We start from the raw sequence: 8195 nt of genomic DNA, 5'->3' as shown, positions 1-8195 counted from the left end.
CAGGGTGATAAAGTATGGTTCACCATATACAGTAACAATTCCCATATAACATACACAGTGCCGTAAAAGTACTTAAGTAGAAATACTTTAAAGTACATACTTAACTCAGGATCAGTGTCCTCTCCGTGACTGCTGAGCGTATGCTAATTAGCCCGATTAGCAGTTGTTGTATGTAACAAGAACATTTCCCAACATAGAATATGGACAGAAAGCTTAAATTCTTGTTAATCTAACTGCACTGCTCCAATTTACAGTAGCTTTACAGTGAACGAATTGGTGCATTGTAATAGAGGAGGACGTGCACAGTTAGATAACAAGAATTGAAGCTTTCTTGTCAATATCAATATATATAAAATGGTCTACCTGCAACCAAAAACGTTATTCGTGGACAGCCAGAAACTCCTTTTAGGTTCTAGAGTCTAGGGTTCTACAGGAACTCCAAAATGGTCTACCTGCGAACCAAATAGGTTCTAATACCAACTATGTCTTCTTCACCCATCACCAAACTGACTCACTCACCCCGCTCCCCACCCCCGTATGGCCCTTCCAAAAAATCCCTCCCAAAATGAGCCTACTAGTAGTGGGAGGGGGGGTATTGAGGAAGAGCCACCCATTTAGGAGCAGAACACCGCGGATTTAAAGGGAAACCCTACCGAGAAGAGGAACCCACAAACCCCAAAACCTCTGTAATCTCTAACCATCACGTTGTCTCCAGCAAATCTTGCTGTGCACAGCTCTCTGTCTCACAATAAAATACACCCAGAGTGACACCAGGCCACCATTACTGACTACATGGACACTCCATCTACCAGACAGTACAGTCAACAGATACTCCACAGCTTTAACTCTAAAAGGACTCCTTGATAGACTTCTCAAAGACTTCAAAAGACTTCTCAAAGACTCAAAGACTTCTCAAGACTTCAAAAGGGACTTCTCCAAAGACTTCACAAGACTTCTCAAAGACTCTCAAAAGACTTTCTAAGGCGTATTTTGATATATGTTTCCGAGGCGTTTGGCTGTTGATGAAAAGAACGTGAAGCCGCTGTAACCAGATAATAATAGGAATTCAGCCCTGGATCTTGGTTTGTGTTAGTATGTTTGGTTCTGCTTCTGTAGTGGTTGGGGACGCCCCCACCACGCTGGCTCTGAACTTGGGTCCAGCTTCGTGTCCGGAAAACATGGAGGAGGACATCAAAACCCTGAAAGGCCCTTGGTTGAGTTACAATAGAAAGCCTTAAACTGTTTAAAACTGATTTTCTCTGGTCTGTGGTCATTGAATGTCCCAAAACCCCCTATTCAGTATATGTTGCACTACTTTGGGCCACAGACCACAACCCCCTGAGGTTGCCTTCTTGCTATTATAAAGAGGTTACCAATTAATAGAAACCGTAAAATAAGTATTTTTTTTTTGTAGGTCTTGATATTACCACAGCTTATCAGCCAATCAGCAGTCAGGCTCAACCCGCCCGTTCCATAATATCTTATAATGCCAATGCATTGACATATGACAGTCCTTCCTTACTACTGAGAGGTTCCCTTTCTCCTGGGCCTTCAGAAGGCAGATGACAAAACAAGAAACTTACCAGTCAATTTACAGACGGTCTGGATTTATCACTTCTTCAAATCTGGGTCTCAAAGGTTTCTGCAAATGTTGCAAAGGCCCCCCCCAGGGTTAGTGTGGGCTATGATGTCCACAGTTACAGTAGGTCCCACCACCAGAGAGAACATTAGACTAACTGTGAGGTTGTCTAATAAGGGAGGAGGTGAAAGTGCCTGGTAAGTCCTTGATTGATGGCGAAAGCCAGTAAAATTAAAGGGATGATTTTCAAAATTCTAAAATGTAGACATTTAGAAAAAGGACCAAGATCTATATGATAAGTGTTCTTAAAACTCTTTTGAGTCTCGTTTGCTAAATGTACAAATGGTACTCAGTTTATTCAGAATCTGCTGCACACCAGACTTGGTCAGCCAACCTATCTCCTTAGAGCTCATGGAGAGGCCTTGATGGCAAGTTTTGAGGTAAATATCTCATATTCATTTCAGTTTTCAACAAATGTTACTGAACTCAAAAAGTTCTGTACATAGTTGGATTTTTCCGGTTTAAAGCCAACTACTTGTAGATCAACCTCTGGCCCTGTATTGTAGATTCCTACCTGCTGCGCCCTGCTATTATAGATGTCAACCTGCTAGCCCTGCTATTTAGATTCTACCTTGCTGGCCCTCGCATTATAGATTCAACCTGCTAGCCCTGCTAATTGTAGATTCAACCTTGCTAGCCCTTGCTATTGAATTTACCTGCTGGCCCGCCTAGTATAGATTCCAACCTGCTAGCCGCTATTGTAGATTCACCTGCTGGCCTGTATTTATAGATTCAACCGCTAGCCCTGCATGGTAGATTCTACCTGCTGGCCCTGCTATTATAAATTCAACCTGCTAGCCCTGCTATTGATGATTCTACCTGGCCTGCCATGCATTGTAGATTCAACCTGCTAGCCTGCTATTTGTAGATTCTACCTGCGGTGCTATTTTAATAGAATTCAACCTGCTAAGCCCTGCTATTGTGAGATTCAACCTGCTAGCCCTGCTATTGTTTAGATTCAACCTTCATGGCCCCTGCTACCGTAGATTCAAACTGCTTGCCTGCTATTATAGATTCTACTTAGCACTAGTGAGAACCCTGCTTAACGTTATGATATTTCAGCTTTTTTCAATTATCTCCTGTTCCTATGGCCTCCACCTGATCTCCCAAGTTGATTGTGTACGAGAACTTCGAACCTGATTACATAGAACCTACCATACGACTCATTCTAAATAGTATAGATGTTCAAACCTGCTAAACCCTGCCTATTGGGCTAATTTTAATCCTGTAGAGCCCCTATCTGTACCTTTGTTATAATGTTATTGTTAAACATCTGCTGTGGGGTCAAATACCTGGCGTATTTTTTCAAGATGTCAACCAGGGCTGGAGGCCCTTCCACACAGCTCTGCTTCCACACAATTTTAAGTTGTTAGATTCAAAACTGTAAACCTCATTGTAGATTCACCTGCTGACCCTGCCTATTGTAGAATCCCAAACTGCTGCCCTGCTATTGTTAGATTCAACTTGCGAGGCGCCTATTTTGTGTCGAACCTGCTCGTCACCATATTTCCTACTGAGTCGACCGCATAGACTCCAGAGCTTGGGTTACATGGTGTGCCTTTCTCTCTCTCTCTCTCTCTCTCTTCTCTCTCTCTCTTCTTGTAACTCTCTGCTGCTCAGTCAGGTTTGCTCTTCTCTCTCTCTCTCCTTCTCTCTCTCTCTCTCTCTCATGGCCCTCCCTCCTTTCCGCTCGCACCCTACCTCCACTTTTTCTCCAGTTTCTGCCCACTCCATCATTCTCTGTCTTCCTCTCTATAGGATCATCTTCTGACTGCTATTCTCCTCAGCGCGCTCTCTTCTTCTTCTCTTGCTCTGCTCTCTCCTCTCTCTCTCTCTCTCCCTTGTGTGGTCTTCTTCTCATTTAGAAGCATGGCCACTCCCACACCTTGAACTGTTTAACTGCGGCTTAACGTCGCTCCACTTTTGCGAAAATCGCCACATCTATGAGACCTTGCGTACCTATATTATACCACAACATCTTACACCCTTACTTTAACTGCTCCTCCCTGATCATGATTGCCGAGAACCCATAATCTCCATATTTTGCTGGAAAGAGGAAATGCGTCAAGACCAGGTCCCTCGCGCCAGTGCACCAGCCAACTCACCGCACCCCCCACAACATGATCTGCCGAGACCTCGTGCTCAAAGCGTGGGTGTAGGGGATGGTATTCTTGTGAAGCGACCTTGGGCTCTTGCAAGCCCCCTAACCACCCTTGGTATTCAGTCAGTGCCAAGAATGAAGAAACAATAAACGTAACCGATAACTGTCCATGAGTCATAATGGATACAGGTTAAGGTAACAGGACTCCAACACCTAAAGTTAAACAGTATCCACTTATTCGGATTTTTCAGCATTCCCACAAATGGGCATCTCTTTCAATTTCTTCCTATATTATGTTGCTATCCATATCTTTTGAATTCACAAAAGAGGGACCAGTTTTCCCTGCCAAAAAGTACGATCTTTGTCCCAGATTTGCAGTGTTGCAAACCACCAGTCTGGCTTTTTTATGGCGGTTTGAAGCAGTGCCTCTCCTTGCTGAGCGGCCTTTCAGGTTATGTGTACATGATAATAGGACTTCGTTTACTGTGATATAAGAATACTTGAAATTGTACCTGTAATCCTCCGCAAGTCATAATCACGGAAAGGTCATCTTGCTGTTGTTCTGGGATTGATTTGCACTTTTGCACCGACAAGAGATACATTCATTCTACGACAGAAGCGCTCCTTTCATGAGCGGAAGATTAGAGAGAGGATAGAGAAGAAAGAAATGAGAGAAGAAGATAGATACGACTGCGAGTGGTGCCAATGAGGAGATGTTAGAGAGTGGACCGAGCGAGATGTTTACTGACGAGACTATGAGTGTACTATTGTGTGTACAGATGAACGGTAAAGAGAGAGAGACAGACAGAGAGAGTAAATGTTGGCCTACCTTCAGCTTGTGCGGTCTCATAGTTGTCTAAGATCTTGTGGATCCAATTGATTGTTGCTACCCCTAGCAAAGATATGCTCGAAACCAGGATCTTTGCTTCGCAAAGGATATACAAATTTTTCTACGATAGGTCATGTGGACACTCCACTGGTCCAGGCTCAATAGGATAATGACCGTCGTTCTCTTAGATTAATTGCTTATGTTGTTCGAACTTTCTGTTTCCCATGATGTCTAGGACCAAAGCAATACATCTGATGACTGTTGTCCCAGGGCAAGCTGAAGGCTTCTGGAGTTGGAAGGGTGTACGAAGGGCTTGTGATGACTACTAAACAAGTGGTCCAGAGGAGACACTCTACCAGTAGAGCCAACTTTGCCCCATCAAAGCTGTAGGTCAGAAGCTCAGATCCTCTTCCCATCAGAATCAGCGACTCTAAAGCCATTACATAATACTGCTGTCCAACTAAGAAACCCCTCTTCTCACAGGGCTGTGAGACGCCAAGGAAAGCAGAAATGTTAACCCAACCCAAGAGGCATTCAGTCAACTTAGTGCTGATATTGAAGACCTACGTAAGAGAGACATATGAACGACAGACTGTCATAGAACATTAGCACCACAAATGCGAAAGGTTTTCGATTCGATTTTCAGAAAAACTATCGACAGGTAATCCCAACGTCTCTGTACTCGGAAAACCAGCATTTTCTGGAAAAAAAATGTACTCCCTTGCGTGTCATGACGAAAATCAAAAGAGAGACATAACATGTCCGAACCAGTCTCTATTCATTAAAATGACTTGCCCACAAACTCGGAGTAGTTCTGTTTAACAAAGAAAGACTAGGTAAATAAGTTCCGAATAATCATTTCATATATTTACCCGCTGGGAAGGTGAAATGGATTAATGACTCCACCCAACGTAGTTTAAGTGTTGCTAATGATCTAGCTAATACGACTTCAAACTGTACATGCATTTAATTGTGATCATGACGAATCGATCAAAATTATGTCTATTAGATTCTCTATAAGCATGATACTAGTTAAACCGTCAAAACACCCTATTAAAGCAGATACCAAAAAAATCTCAAGTACTCCATTTTTTGTTGAATACAACTCTGAAGAAAATGTGTCTTAGTGAAACATCCACTATTATGCCCCCCCTAAATACACCCGATTCGAAGAACAAAAACTTGGCAAAACTGAACTAAAATTGTCTCAATCCCAAACGTGCGCCTAGATCCCCAACCTCAGACCTACCTAGGTCATCCCCATCTTCATGTCATTCCAACCCGTGGTAGCTAACTTTTACTGTATTTCTTTATGACTATCCTGAAATTTGTCATATATATTATTTAAAACATGATACATGTTTCTGTATGTGATTTTTTGATAGAAATTCTGAAGTAACTGTGTTGTAGGCCCAGAAGCAATAAGCGATATAAGTTGGAGTATTGTGTCTGATAGTTGTTTGGTTTGTCAAGAATGTACTAACACCCTTTTGATTCAACTATGTAAAGTAATGGCTTGCCGGACGATATTCTTTGTTGAGTCAGTCCACCTGTCAGATTAAGGGCTATAGTGTGCAATTCACCGGCTAACACCAACTACACTAGTAAAACAATATACAGCGCCATATGGAATACAAGCGTTTTGCCCAACCCTCTTAGTTAGGTATAACCCATTTTGTGGTCTATTGGATAATGTGTGTACTGATTTTAAGCATTCTACTATATCTTCTCAACCAATTCTTAAATAGTCGTACCACCATCCAAATTACGTATTTACTATGCCCCTGGGCCATGCAAGCGGAAAATTCTCTCCTGTGAATGAGAAATGATGCTCATCTTTATCCGTTTGATGTACTATGTACCTTAGACTGGTCCTCCGATTTTACCTAAAATAAAAGTTCTGTAACCAAATGATGTTTTTTATCTACTATACAGTGTTTCCCCATACACCATCCTAGTCAATCTCAATATGTTAACTCTAAAAAGATTGTACAGACTAGTTAAATTTCAGACCATCATAAATAACAAACTGACAGAATCTCACTCGGAGTTTTATTATAAACACTTTGGCTCCTATATACAAATGCAAGTATTTAAATTAATAAAGTGAGTTCCAAGTTTATTAATTCTGTTGGCCATGTATTAATTAATAACTAGATGTATGTATAAAGAAGTGCACCGCAGATGAGATTACTTTCCTTATCCCTCTATGATATCTCTCACAGTTTCGAATGAATGTGTAATTGTTATGTATCATCCACCGGAGTACAATTGTAAAGATTTCAATTTTTGAGGTTGTTCTACGAGCTTGACTAACAGGTCAACTGCAGATCACTCCACAATAGATATAAGTTATAGCCTTTGTCCCTGTGGTCAGCTGAATAGAAGTTGATGTGCAAGCTCAGGATACTCCTCATACCTTTTCGCAACTATGCCCCCGATGCATTGGCCTCTGTAAAGCGTTCACCTGAACCGTCATCGGCCCTCTTTCCTGCCTTGTCACCACTCATAAGAATCCCAATACAACAGTTTAATATTGCCACGCAGCCTTTTCGCGCGTGCCGTTCGTCGTCACACACGAAAAGCTCTCCTCAACTTTGCTCTCGTCCTTTCTGATGTAAAACGAGGTGACAGACTGACACCTTCTAAAATACCTAGAGTCACAGTGATGACGTCACCCATTTCTCTCTCCTCTATTGCTCTGGATTAAAACTGACAAGCAATCCGACTGTGGTTCCAGGTAAAGTTGACACATTCACCCACAAATCCATTGATGAGATGATATAGCCACGGATGTCATGCTGCCTGGTCGTGATCAATCTTCTCTACCTGAGTGGGGTTCTGTGGCTATTATCAATTAGTGGGAGCCTCTCTCTTCCCAACCCCACTCATTTCCTATGGTGGACAGTCTCTGACAAAGACGTTAGAGTCACAAGGTTGTGGCGCTCCCGCGCTTTTCTTACCTCTGAGTGTGTGAAAACGATGAAAATGGTACTTATGTTAAATCTATACAGAAGTGTGTGCAGAAGAGGCATAGCAACTTTCATCGTACAATTTTACCAGCAGTGAGTCCAATAGTATATCTAACCGAGTACTAGCACAAAAAGATAGAACGATACATACTCGAGTAACAAGTTTTTAATGTCTGGTAATCATCCGCCAATCGTGCCCCACATATACCAAAGGTGTCGTAAACCCGATCACGTGCGACAACCTCGTCACCATCTAAAGACAAATCTCATCTTCTAATAAACTTCAATAACGTCACAATGCTAAATAGTACATACTATATGTGATTAAAAATCAATACTAACTATAGCTTATCTCTGACAAATACATCTATTATGATAATAAATATCTATTATCTTTGTATTTATACAAATGTGCACATTTCATCAACAAGCAATGTAAGATCACAAATATCAATTAATCTCTGTTTTCAAATGGTTAATCATGAACATACTGAAACAAACCCCAACAACTCACTGAGTCAGTCTATGGTCCATTAAACATCACCACTGAATATTCAATKTTTCTGGAGGCCTGCTGGCCCTCTCAGACCTGCACAGGGTCTGGGGCACTGTGTCCAAAGCTTCTGTCATACTCCTAGTACCTTCTGTCACATG

This window comes from Salvelinus sp. IW2-2015, unplaced genomic scaffold (genome assembly GCF_002910315.2).
Source record: "Salvelinus sp. IW2-2015 unplaced genomic scaffold, ASM291031v2 Un_scaffold1490, whole genome shotgun sequence".
In the NCBI taxonomy this organism is placed as follows: Eukaryota; Metazoa; Chordata; class Actinopteri; order Salmoniformes; family Salmonidae; genus Salvelinus; species Salvelinus sp. IW2-2015.
This window is presented reverse-complemented; position numbering follows the sequence as displayed.